This window comes from Typopeltis vanoorti, chromosome 16 (assembly GCF_054136105.1).
Source record: "Typopeltis vanoorti isolate ZY-2024b chromosome 16, IOZ_Tvanoo_1.0, whole genome shotgun sequence".
Lineage (NCBI taxonomy): Eukaryota > Metazoa > Arthropoda > Arachnida > Uropygi > Thelyphonidae > Typopeltis > Typopeltis vanoorti.
Window position 1 is genome coordinate 57002294 of NC_143564.1, and position 15072 is coordinate 57017365.

Consider the following 15072-nt stretch of genomic DNA (forward strand, 5'->3'; position numbering starts at 1 on the left):
TAAATTCTATACAGGTTACATCCTGGAATGCTAATGGACTCAGCAACAACATCATAGAACTCCAAGAATTTGCTACCCACTACAAAATTGATATGTTAGTTAATGAGACCCATCTGCGGCCATGTCATAATCCCAAGCTAAGAAATTACTTGTTAATTAGAAATGACAGACCTAATGCCAGAGGTGGAGGTACTGTAATCTTTATCAAGAAAAACATCCGTTATAATGAGATAGAAAAGATTCATTCCTACAACTAATCTGTAAAAAACTGGCGTAGTAATTTACACCATTAATGCAGGCAACTTAAAAATATATTCTGTTTATAACCCCCCAGGCAGAACTCTGCTATCCTCTGATCTTTCTCAGCTGCTTGACACTGCGGAAGCAACAATAGTAGCAGGTGATCTAAACTCAAAACATCCCTTATGGAATAGCAGGCGTACCAATTACAACGGAAAAATCCTTTCAATTTTGCTAAGCTGAGAAATATTATCATCGCAGGCCCGATTGAACCAACACACTATGGAACACATGGCAGGCCTGATGTATTAGATATAGCCATATTCAAAAACACATCTCATCAATTCCAGCTGCAAGTAGTTAACGACCTCAGTTCGGACCACAACCTAGTACTTCTAAAACACTGGGAGAGGACCCAGAACTTATTTCCAGTCAGTCACTTACTAACTTCACAAAATTCAAGGATAAAATCAACACTATCATGGATTCAGTGCCGAATATCTCCACTTGTGAAGAAACTGACGCAGCAGTCAACAACCTGGAAAGAAAAATTCAAACTATCTTAAATGCAGCCTCTTCTATCTCCATTCCAGCTCAAGTAAACCTACTTCCAGAAGAAATCCTTGCTCTAATCAAAAACAAAAATAAAATCAGACGTCGCTTTCATAACACGCTATCTCCTCAAGATCGCCAAGAGCTGAACAGAACATCAAACTTACTCCTCTATGCACTAAAATATCACAGAATTCTACAATGGGAAAGAAAAGTTTGTTCCCTGAAAACTGAAGATAAATCCTTGTGGAAGTTGGCAAAGGCTATCCGTACGGACCGCTCCAATATCCACTCTATTCACGGAGAAAGAGGGATAGTTTATAGGGACGATGAAAATGCAGAATCCCTTGCAGAAGCTCTTCAACTTCAGTGCAGTCCTAATTATGCGCATGCGGATTTGATCTTCATAGAGAAAATTCACCATCGAGTCCGTACTGCGCTCCAGCAGCCTAACAACTTCGAAAATATCTGTCCCACCTCACCTAAAGAGGTCTACTCAATCATTAGGAAGCTCAACAACAAAAAAGTCCCTGGCCCAGATGAAATTAACAACAAAACAATCAAGGCCCTTCCACACAAAGCTGTCATGCACTTGGTAGCAATCATAAATGCAATGCTCAGACTAAACTATTTTCCAACCCGATGGAAACAAGCAGATATAGTCCTCATTCATAAGCCGGGAAAAGCACCTCAGTTGCCGCAAAGTTATAGACTCATCAGTCTCCTTTCATGCTTGGGAAAGATTGCAAAAAAAATCGTCCTCAATCGACTTCAGGATGTGGTGAACAATAACAACACAGTACCGAAAGAGCAGTTTGGGTTTAGAACCAGACACAGTACTACACATCAAGTTCACAGACTGGTCGAATTTATCATTACTGGATTCAGTTGGAGACAACATACAGGTGCTGTTTTTCTGGATGTAGCAAAAGCCTTTGACAAGGTTTGGCACAAAGGCCTCATCTATAAATTATTTATGGCCAAAGTTCCACTCTACCTTATCGACTCCTTTCTAAAAAACCGGAAATTTCAGGTCAAGTTGAGGGGACTCAAATCCTCTTTGAAAATAATCACTGCAGGTGTTCAAGGCTCGTTGCTCTCCCCGCTGCTTTTTATCATGTTCGTTGCTGACGCCCTTAACACCACCACAGTTTACTATGCGGATGACATGGCAATTTTGAGTAGATCTCTCAGGCCGTACTTAGCTACACAGCGCTTGCAGACCGCAGCAGCAAACCTGAAAGATATCTCAGGAAATGGAGAACAGCTGTGAATGCCAACAAAAGTACTGCCACTCTCTTCACAAGACGGAAGGCATCACACTACGGAGAAGTCAAACTTTTCAACACAACTATTCCATGGAAATCCAACACCAAATATTTAGGTATTCAACTAGACAACTGCCTCAACTTCAACTCTCAAATCTCTCATGCCTGCAACAAAGCAAACTCAGCAATTGCTCAACTCTACCTCTACTCAACCGTAGAAGCAAAGTCAGCCCAGAAAACAAATTAAGAATATACAAAGCAATCATCAGACTCATACTGACTTATGGTTCTCCAGAATGGAGCCACACCTCTCCCAGCAACATCAAAAGATTACACATAATCCAAACTAAATGCCTCCGAATGATCTTTGATGCCCTGTGGTTTGTAAGGAACACCACCCTTCATCAAGACGGAAACCTGCCAGACATACCTACGTTTCTCCTCCAGATAGCAACCAAGTATTTTACTCAAGCATCACTCCATCCCAACCTACTCATTCGTGAGTCATCAGATTACGATGAAAAAGATAGATGGAAACATAAACGCCCAAAGGCGGCCCTGATCACAGATTGAAATCTTTCAACACAGCCCTAAATAGGGCGAGCCAAGTGCTCAAAACATTCTTCCTTTAAACCGGGAATCATTCAGCGATGAAGGGATCAGAGTCCACTGGACTGATATCCATCAAAGCCACATCAGTTAACAGTTAACTGATTTGCTTGTTTCTATGCACTGATGATGTACTGTTATTTTCAGTACGAAAATATCAGTACTTTTACATTTCATTAAAGTTAATTACTATGGTTATCATGTAATTTGTTTAAAAACGACAATAAATTAACCTAATATTATCCACTAAAATACAAAAAAAAAAAGTCGCTTATCTTTCGGGGACGCTAAATCAACTCTACACAAACATAACACGCCACCTAATGGTCATTTTTCAGTGATGCGTGAATGATTAACTATGATAAACTTGTGGATGCAAAAAGGGATATTGTATGGATAATGAGACTGTGATCGGCATTCATTTTCACCACGTAACACTAAAAGAAAGTGTTATGATAATTCATGGAGACTCAATCCACAAGCAATGCAATCAATATAGTATGCTGAAGATCAGGTTTCTAATTTGATCAATCGACTGGCTTTTTTAAAACTATGTAGGGACAGCAATATCATTCCGAATTGCATCAAGCTAAAAAGAAAATTCACCTCAGCAAAAGCGCAACGAATATACTTCCGCATGGAGAAAGCACTTCTCAGAGCACAAATCCAAGCTTACGGAAAGAACTTAGCTGCTACACAAAACCAGCTACAAAAAGGAAAAAACTGAACTTTCAAGCTACGTAAACGCAGATATCTGGATGATCCTGGAAAAGATTACTGACAGCACTGGGAACCACATCCTTCAAACGAAGAAAAAAACTAATTTCCAAGTTCCAAAGACTAAAAGAACCAGCCGCCATATTCAAATTTCTCCACAGTGAACAATAACCAACCAGAAGCAAGAAACAGCAGGAACCACCAATCACCTACAGGTAACAGTAACATAGTTAACCTATCCAACCACGCTTTAGACAAAGATGAAAGCTCGATACTTAAAGGTTTAAATTTTGCCATAGCACCCAAATCGATAAACAAAAACAAACTTGAATTTATTTGTAATATTGAAAGAGGCCTAAGATTCATCCCAAATAATATAGCAGAAAAAATACGTTTAGAAACCGCCAACATTTTAAATCAGAATAAAACAATAACAAGCAACCTAACTAAACACGAATTAACAGCGATAAAATCATTAAAGTCAAATCTGAATATCGTAATAACCAGAGCAGATAAAGGAAGTGCCACCGTTATCTTAAACCGAACACTTATGTGGGAAAAAAATGAATCTGCTGGTCTCGGACAATAACACATACCAATTAGTTAACTATAACCCAACTAATAGAATAAAAAAGAAAACAGAAAATCTACTTAAGTCAATTACCACATGGCCCGAAGATACGGTCAAAAAACTATTTCCACACTACGCTCGTCCCCCGAGAATTTACGGGCTACCAAAAAATTCACAAAGAAAACAACACCGATAACGCCTATAGTCGAAGGAATTGATAGCCTGACTTATCACTTAGCCAAAAAATTAGCCGCAACACTCCAGGAGTTGGTAGGTCATTCCCCCTCCTCTATCAAAAACACACAACACTTCATAAACATCATCAAAGACATTACATTAGAAAAAGATGATGTATTAGTCAGTTTTGACGTCTGTGCCCCAGGGTGACCACTCAGCAAAAATATTTTGTACCAACTTATGCAAGAAAAAGGTACTAAATCTGAAAAAAAAAAAAAACTACTGGATTTTTATTTGCTTTCGTTTCACTCTGTTTTGGGCGTTTTACGATATCACTACCTTATTATCATAGACTAACTCAATGTAAAACCTCTAAATTAACACATGTACGACAAAAATGAAAAGAAAAAGGTCAAAAGTCATCTCACTGTAGTCACTGTGAGTCGAAGAGCTGCAGTTGTCATTCATCATAACAGAAGTCCCAGTTGTAACTCTAGCACTTAATATGTGTATTAATTTAATATATAGCCTTCAGTGTTTAAAATAATGTAACATTAAATTTTCAGTTATTTAATATGCTATTCATCATCATCATCAAATTCCTGCCATGTACCCACAAGGGGGGGTGTACAGGATATGATAGTGCTACATTAAAAAATTATATCATTATTAACTTCCTATCTACAATTTTGATCCAAATCAGTCTGTTACTTGTCAAGACTCCAACATTATCAATCTTATATTTCTGTCGTCTAAGGCACTTTGTACCGTATCAATCCACCTATATCTTGGTCTTCCTCTGGGTCGTTTTCCTGCCAACCTGGCAGAGAACACTTATTTTGGTAATCTTTCCTCGCCCGTTCTGTTTAGGTGACTATACCACATGAGATTAGCTCTGCTAACGCATTCCTGGATGCAGACAATGTCAAGTTCTTTCCTAATATCCTCATTTTTAATATATTGCCATTGATGCCATTTGTTCACGCCTCTAATCTTTCTCAGGACTCTCATATCTGCGGTCTCTAGTCTTTGGTCAAGTGTTTTACTTCTGACCCAGCTTTCAGATCAAGGACATAAGTTAAAACTGGTTTGAACACTGTCTTTTATACAGCTAATTTAGTGTTCCGACTAATTTATTTATCTCTTATTCGATATGAATTTATTCAATTGACTTCCCACCATACCAGCTTTGGTGATTCTGTTGTCTATTTCTATATTTAATTTACCATCTTCAGTAAAAATCGTGCCTAAGTAGCTGAAATGTTTTACTTGTTCCACAGGTTCTCCATTCACAACACAGTTGACATTTTCAATGATTCTGCCTACTTTCATTATCTTTGTCTTTTTATTGCTGACCTTCATACCATATCTATTACAACAGCTATTCAATTTAGTCAGAGAATCTTGCAGACTTGTAGCGGATTTATTTAGAAGTATAACATCATCTGCATAAAGCAAAGAGCTGACATTAACATCTCCAGTTTTGATATGTTTAATACCACTTTCCTTCATAATGTGATCCATATAGATAATGAATAACAGAGGGGATAATGTACATCCCTGTTTCACACCAGATTTAACATTAAACCATCTTCCTGTACTTCCTTCAATTCTAACTGCTGACTTACAACTCAAATAAAGACTAAGTATTGCTTGATATAATGCCCCATTGACACCATATAACTCCAGCGTATTGAATAGCTTCTCTCTTGGCACCATATCATATGCTTTTTCCAAATCGGCAAAACTTAAATACAGATCTTTGTTATATTCCCATGCTTTCTCCACTATTTGTCGTAAAGTGAAGATCTGATCCTGACAGCCTCTGTTTGGCCTGAATCCAGCTTGTTCTTCACCAACCATTTCTCAAGTATATTTGCATAGATTTTGCCAGGAACACTCAGTAGGGAAATACCTCTGTAATTCTCACATTCAGTTTTATTTCCCTTTTTATATATGAGTACTATGAGAGCTCTACTCCAATCATCGGGAATTCGTCCCTCTGTCCAGGCTTTCTGAACTATGCAGTGCAGCCACTGTAAGACTCTTATACCACCATACTTCAGCATTTCTGGTCGAATATCATCTACTCCAGCTGCCTTTCCACATTTCAAGCCTTTGATGGCTTTTTCTACTTCAAGTATGGATATGTATTCCTGCCTGCATGCCTGGTCAGTGTTTTTTTACCACTGCGCTGTCATCACTGCTTGCTTCCTTTAGCAGTTTTTCAAAGTAATTACTCCATACTTCAAGGATATCTTTTATTCCAGTTTTCCTGTCACCTTTATCATCTCTAACTCCTTTTACAGCACTCTTTCCTCCATTCCTAAGGTTCTTCAACAACCTCCAGAATATTTTGCCACCTTCTTGATATTTATTTTCTATATTCTGGCCAAAGTCCTCCCATGACTTTTGTTTAGCTAGTTTTACACAGTGTTTAGCACTCTTGCATTTATCTCTATATTCTCTAAGAGCACAAGCTGACTTATTTGACAGGAACGTTTGATATGCTTTCTTCTTTTCCTTCACTGCCTCTTTAACTTCCTGTGTCCACCAGGGAGTTCTGATTCTTGCAGACAACCTCACCACATGCCTCTCTGGCTGAATCAATCAGTGTTTTCTTGAAGGCTTGCCACTGAATCTCCAAGGTTTGGTTCCTGTTCTCAAACTCTCATTTTTTCTTCAATAATCTTTGTGTATTTTTGTCTACAGTTCACATCTGAGAGCTGCTCAACTTTTATTCGCTTTAAAACTTTCTGACATGTTATTCTTTTCAATATGAATTTCCATTTTATCCTGCTCAAGACTAAATAGTGATCACTTTCAATTTCAAATAATCCGTACACTCTGGTGTCCTGCACCAGGGAGAAAACATCACTATCAACAATAACATAGTCAATGAGACTTTTCTTATTCCTAGCCTCTTCTCTCCATGTGAATTTGTGCACATTTTTATGTTGGAACATGGTGTTAGTAATAACCATGTCCATGTTCTGAGCAGAAATCCAACAGATATTTGCCATTATTATTAGCTTTGCTCTTTTCTCCAAATTTTCCCAAAATATTTTTGTATGTCTCACAATCATTTCCTACTCTACTATTTAGATCCCCAACAAGGACCAACTTTTCCTTTTTCATTGTGTCAGTTGCTTTTTCTAAAGCATCAAAAAATTCCTCTTCTACTTTAGTAGAATCTTCTGTGGGACCATAGGCACAAATAAGTCTCATTGTCCAGTTCCCCATTCTCATATTTGCCCACATTACTCTACTTGAGACTGACTGCCATTCAAGATTAGCCTCGTATTTTGTGTTGAATACTATGGCTACTCCTTCTTTTCCTTGATTGCCATTGCCTGAATATAACATTTTGTATTTATTGCTCAGAAAGATCTCACCAGTTTTTGTCTTTTTTGTTTCAGTCATCCCTATTATGTCGATGTGGTACTTATCTGATTCCTCAGCTAGCTCCATTTCTTTGCCATTCAGGCTTCTTACGTTGATAGTATCGATCTTTAACTCTGGTGATGTTGGGTTGGGATTTGTTTTTAGATTTGTTCCAGTAGCTGACTTTTCGCTCTTCGCCCTGGCAAAAACAATGGGGGCCTTGTTTAACTGGGCGATGCCCCAGCCAGCATGAAATTTTGTCATGTTGTACCATCATTTTTTATTTTGGTTTAACCAATAAGAATACAATTTGGTCGGCTAAATCCCAAATTGCCAGCCCCTCCTCGTTCGTTCAGTATCCAAGTAGATACCCAACAGGGCGCACCATGAGAAGGTGAGGATTGGACATTAGGTCAGAAGCCCTGTTCGGTTCTCCGCATTCCTTTAAAGGCTAAGTGGAGGTCTCCTCTCAGTTATACAGCTTTGACCCTTAAGCACCCATGTTTGGGGTGCTTAAGGGTCAAAAAAAACCAAAAAACACTAAGCTATTTACATATATATATACAGGGGTTCCCACCCACAAGAAAAACACTGGAAGCATTTATTCATTATTTTTAGCAGATTTCGCTAAATTAACTCTTCAGAAATAGTAAAATCTGTAGCTGATAAATGTTTCAATTTTTCTTATGTCAAAAGGAGTCCATTCATCAAGGGAGTTTGTAGTTGATTTCTTATTTATTTTCCCTGCTGAAAATATTCTTTGTTGCTGATGAATGAGAGGGCTACAGTACAGCTTTAACTAATGTTGTTAAATTAGGAAACATTTGTACTCACAGCATTTTTCATTAAAAAAAACTTTATTCCATAAAAATCTTTTTTCAAATGCTTCTACAGTCTTCAACAGTTGCCATTCTCTATCAAGCGGTTCGTAACGCCCCTAGATATACATTTCTATGTCTAAAAACAGCCCATTTTTGGTTGGATTTATCTTTTCAATAGGATCCAATTTACGTTGTGCATAAATAAAAGGTGGTTACTCATATTAAAATATTTAATTTTTCCATTTTCATTGCTGTAGTGATCTTATAATGCACGAGAGGTGTTTGAATAGCAAAGAATATATTTTCATTAGCTAATACCAGTTGGATTGCGTGAGTATGTGTTCGGGGGTGGGGAGGAGAAGGTGAGAAAAAGAGAGAAATCATGCTTGTGTCACTGAATGTGACATATGGGGAGGTGGGAGAAGAGAAAAATATTAAACTCATATGTCTAACTCTCATATTGTTGTTATTATTATTCGGAAGGAAGAAAGTACTAGATCTGTTGGTCAACGTACTAGAACACTAAAAATTTATAAAAAGTACCGGATCTAGTACAAAAGTACTAGATGTGGTTGCCCTGCTCTGCCCTCTTTACAAATGTCCCAATCAATGACACAATCCTTCTTTTATAGAAAAAATTTCCTCCAGATATCACGGTGCTCTTTGTGCATGTATTACATTTTGGTTATTTTGTATGGCAAAACGCTTTCTACCAACAAAAAGAAGGCACAGCCATGGGCTCGCCCCGATTCCCCTTATTACTAACTTTTATATGGAACATTTTGAACAACTTGTTTTAGGTTCCTCCCCTTTAAAACCCACAGTCTGGCTTAGATACGTTGACGATGTTTTCGTGATCTGGTCTCATGGCCACCAGACACATTCCTTAGTCACCTAAATAAGCAACACAAACGTATAGTTTCCCAATTGAGATTGAAAAATATAACACACTGCCGTTTCTAGATACACTTGTCACACGTCTCCCCTCGGGCAATCTTTCCTTCACTGTTTACTGGAAACCATCTTCTTTACCTTCTTCAATACATACTGGCCAATATATACATATAAACTCCTACCACCACCACCCAACACAAAAACTAGGTGTCATCAATACCCTAAAAAACAGGGCTCTGAAGATCTGTTCCTGTGAACAGGCACTGAAAGACGAATTTAAAGTGTTCAGCAATACTTTTCAAAAAAATGGATACAGCCAAAACACTATTAACAAAATTCTCTACAAGACCTCAATAAAAAACACAAACCAGACTACAATGAAACTATAACTATTCCCTACATTAAACGGACATCAGACAAAATAAACAGAATACTACAAAAATACAACATTAAACCTCCTGCAAAATTAAAACGCTTACTCAACTCATCCAAAGACCCACTCCCTTCGTTGGCCCACCCTGGAGTATACTGTATTTACTGCACCTGCAACATACCATACATATGAGAAACAGGACGCACAATTCCGATCAGACAAAAAGAACATAAATGGCACATCAAATCTAATAATTATGGTGAAGCTGGCCTTTCTGATCATGCCCTGAACACTTTACATAGAATTGACTGGAAAAGCACTAGTTATCTACATCACACCAAAAAATGGTATGAACTCAAATTTAAAGAAACATGTGAGATAATTATCAACCACCCCCCAATCTAAACAATAATGATGGTCGAAAAATCCCATGCATATGGAAGACATATTCGTCCCACGAATCCTTCCTCTCTAAGAACAACTATAAATAGGACTGTAGAAAATCCAGGATCCTAAATCTAAAATAACGTTAATACTAAAAAATAGGACATCACTGTTAAAGAAAAAATAACAATTGTAATAATAGAAATAGGACATCACTGCTACTAGAAGGAAAACTTTCTGTAAGCAAGAATGTTTATTCATGTAATCATAAATTAAATCTAGCTAGATGTAATTTTTTTCTCCTTTTTTTTTTTTTTTCACTAGAGGTCATGCCAGTAAGTAGCAAGTGATCAAATAATTGTTTCTGTAGCTTTCAGTTTGAAATGTGACGCAGCTTGTCTTGTATATTTATGTATGCTCTAGATGATGATCTTGATATGAAGATCGAAACGTCGGGATAATAAAAAGAGTTATTCTAACACGGTTGTAGAATCCATAATTTCGAAAATGAAAGTGAATGGATAGCAGAATACTAAATCAGAAAGGTTACAAAACAGGTGTTTTCATAATAATGAGAGTTATTTCCAATCCATTCTCATAATTTCCGCTTACTGACCAGAAATCACTCATTCTGAATAGTGAATACATTGTGCACGAGCATGCTTGCCTGCTACTGTCTTCATTTTGGTGCTATCACAGTACTATATGATTAAGTTTACATTATTACTAATGTCTTGTCAATTTTCCTCCAAACTAGTCTATTGCCCGACAGCATTTCAATACTGTAATGTTATTTCCACATGATACTCTTCTAGCTCTGCCAGTTAGATTTCTTTTTCAATTATACTTCTTATACTGATAGTGCTGCTTCAATTCTGCTAATGTTTGAATTTGTTCCATAGCTGACTTCTCAACTGTTCAATCTGGTTTCCTGATGAAAAGAGCAGGGCTTATTTAACCAGCTGATGTCCCAAAGGACGAAATCTCATGATGTGCCATGCTTGTTTTTGGTTTAAGCCACTATACTAACAGTTTGGTCTGCTTAGTCCCAAACTGCCAGCTCATCATTTGTTTAGTATTCAGTGGATATCTAATGGGGGGAGGGGGTGCACAATGAATGATGAGAATTGGACATTAGGTCAAAAGCAGCCAAGTCAGTTCTTTGTGTTTCCTAAAGGTTATGTGAAAATCTCCTAGTTATCTAGCTTTGATTCTTCTTCTTCTTATTATTATTATTATTACGGGCAACTCCAGGGAGTCATTAGACTCATCGAGGGAGGCCCCAAATCATTTTCATCACAACTATTCGACATTCATACAGTATCTATCATACCTCGCCTTAAACTCATTCACTGTCACAGCATCCACCACAGACTCAGGGAGCGCATTCCACTCATTCACTACTCTAAAAGTAAAGAACCCAGCTCTAACACCTTTACTAACCACACTTTTGCCCAGTTTCCATGGATGTCCCCTAGTCCTCCCACAACCAGCCCTGTTCTCAAAAATATCTTCTGAATTAATTTTATAGAAACCCTTCAGTAATTTGAATGTCTCAATCATATCTCCCCTCCTCCGCCTATCAACCAATTTTTGCAACCCACAAATCCTCAACCTGTTCTCATACGGTTCATTCCACAGACCTGCTATCATCTTGGTCACTCGCCTCTGGATCCTCTCCACCTCCTCCCCATCAAGAAGAAACCTAGGTGACCAAATCTGAGCACAGTAGTCGAGATGAGGTCTTATCAAGGCTCGATACAGAGGAACAATAACCTTGTCTCTGCTTGACAACGTATTCTTCAGCAACCAAGTGATTTGATGAGCTGATTTGGCCACTTTTGCAATGTGTCCCCTAAATTTCAATTCCTTATCCACCAACACTCCTAAATCTCGTGCCTCATCAATTTCCTGGAGCACGGTTCCACCAATGCAGTAAACTGCCTCCCATCTTTTCACCCCAAAATGCATAACCTTACATTTTGCCACATTAAATTGACATCCATTCTCCCTAGCCCAGACCTCCAATCTATCCAAATCATCCTGCAAAATTTTGACGTCATCTGCATTCACTATTGCCCTACCCAACTTCGCATCATCCGCAAACAAATGAACTGTTCCTCTCAGATCCTTTCCTATATCATTTATGAACAAATTAAACAGCAGTGGTCCAAGAACAGATCCTTGTGGTACACCACTAGTCACAGGCCGTCTTGTGGACTCTACTCCTGAGTAAACCACTCTCTGATATCTCTCCGTCAACCACCCTCCTATCCATCTCACCAACCCTATGTCCATTCCCATATGCTGCAATTTACTGATTAGAATTCCATGTGGTATCCTGTCAAAGGCCTTAGCAAGGTCCAGCAGAATCACTGTAAACCCATTACCCTTATCCAGTTCAGCCGTCGCTGTGTTATAATACGTGAGCAAGTTACTGAGGCATGACCTACCCTTCACAAAACCATGCTGTCCCCGATACAGTATCCCATTTTCTTCTATCCAATCTTGTATTTTCCTCTTGACTATTTTCTCTAAGACCTTGATAATGATTCCTGTTATGCTGATTGGCCGGTAATTTTCAACAGCAGCCTTGGAACCACCTTTGTGCAGTGGAACTATTTTCCCCTCTTTCCACCCCCTTGGGACTGACCCAGTCCTGAGGCTCAAATTAAACATAATGGTCAAGGGCACTGACAATTCTTTGGCCGCTTCACGTACGACACGAGCTGGTATACCATCCAATCCCACAGATGTATTGACATTGAGGTTCTGTAATAGACTAGTTACCTCTACCTCATTCATCACAATTCCAGTATAAGCTGTTGGTTCCTCCATTTCCGCAAAGCCACCACCTGGATGATACACTCTTGCAAAGTGCTCGCTCAGTAATTCCACATCGACTGATTCAGTTACCTCCCTACCCTCAGCATTTTTTAAGATCATTCTACCATGAGCATTTTTCCTTTTACTTGCAACATATTGAAAAAACTGTTTGGGATTCTCTTTAGCCTGCATGGCCAATTTCCTTTCGTAATCTGCTTTTGCTTTTCTTACCACCCTTGTTACCATCCTGGCCTGAGCTTTATACTGTTCATGCACCTGATGGTCACCCTTCTCCTTAAATTCCCTCCACAATTGTTTCTTTTTTTGCAGCTCAAGCTTAATAGTGTTATTCATCCATTTAACCCCTACCTGATTTGTTATTCGGACTCTTGGTATACAGTCAACCATTGCCTCCTGCAAACAGTTCTTGACCACCTCCCGTGCACCATCAACATCCAGCCCTTGCAGTTTTACATGCCATGGCATTGAGCCAAGCACACACCTAAGCTTGTCATACTTACCAGCCCGGTAATTCCACATATACCCTGTCTTAATTGTAAATTCGACTCCTTTAGCCACCTCCCAAGTCATGACCTTATGGTCACTCTCACCAATTGGTGGCAACAAGGTCATGTTCGTTACAGCCACATTCTCAGTTGCAATTACTAGGTCCAGCACTCTCTGCCCCCTGGTATTTTCCAATACATGTTGCCGTAGATAGTTGTCCCTTAATAACTGCATAAAATCCAATTCCTTCCTCCCATGTGCCCTCTCCTCTTTCCAGTCAATATTACCATAATTGAAATCACCCATAATAATTACCCTCCTTCCATTCATTTCTTCTATTTGCTTATGCATACTATTCCAACCATCCACTCCATCACCCGGTCTATAGCAGCACCCAATTGTATATTTTGTTCTGCTAGATTGTATCTCACACCAAACAGCCTCAAATGTGCTTTTTTCCCCATCCTGCAGTTCAACTTCTATACTCCTTGGCTGAAGCTCATCAGCTATCATCAATAACACTCCTCCCCCCTTTTTATTCACCCTGTCACTCCTGAACACGCTATACCCATCGCATTCAATCCCACTAGCTTTATCATCTTCTGTCAGCCATGTTTCACTAATACCGACAACCTGTGGCCTGGAAGTGCCAACCATGGCCAAAAACTCTTCCTTCTTGTTCCTAATACTCCTGGCATTAGTGTACATGAATCGCAGAAGCCCATTTGTTCCATCCCTACTTTGATTCCTTATACTAATTATCCCATTCTGATTTGTTGTCCGTCGTACTCGCCCGGGCATAATATACTCATTCATACACTTAACTGCCCCCCCTAAAGTCTGCATATCTACTCCCTCCCCTCTTAATAAATCTAGTTTCCCTGAGTCTGTACATCCACTTCCACATCATTCATCAACACTCTTTCAAGTCTCCGTACACCAACTCCATTCAAATGTAACCCATCCATCTTATATAAGTCCTTTCGCCCATCGAACTCATTCCACACCACTCTCCATGCATAACCCACGCATAAAGTCATTGGCAATTATGGCCCTCCTTCTAAACACTTCGCTGTCATACCGCAGTAAGATACTCACCATCCTAACTCTCTCACTCTTCTCTTTTGCTACCTCAAACAACTCCCTCACATCCTCTATCATTTCCATTTTGTCCTCTTTCAAATCATTCGTTCCTGCCACTATTATCATCTCTTTCACCCTCTGTTTTTGCAGTCGAATAGATTCGCTGACGTCCTTTATGTTCGCACCCGGCTGGTACGACTTCGTTAAACTCTCAATTATTACGCCTCTTAATAGCGAATCCCCATACAGCACTCGCTCCTTCATTTTATTGACGTTTACGTACATTCTATTATTTGCCGTCACAGACTTCCGCCGGTTATTTGTCGGTACGTTCGACACACATTTTTGCATACGCTCCAGTTGTCGTTTGGCTCTGTGTATCGCGCCATTTAAACGGGCAATTTCGCTACTCGCATTTGTCTCACCATTTTCATTATCGATCAAATCATCCATTCCTTCGGTGTTTCTACCTTCATTTACACTTTCAGCGACGCTCTCACACATATCTGGCACTACCACGCAATTCTCTAGTACACCGCCATTTTCTGCATTCTGACTACCGTTAACGATATCAGTCTCGATACACGAAACACGCTTGAAGTCCTCATTCTCTTTACACTTTCTACACATTAACTCCACTATCACTTTCTTAACTGACTGTCATAA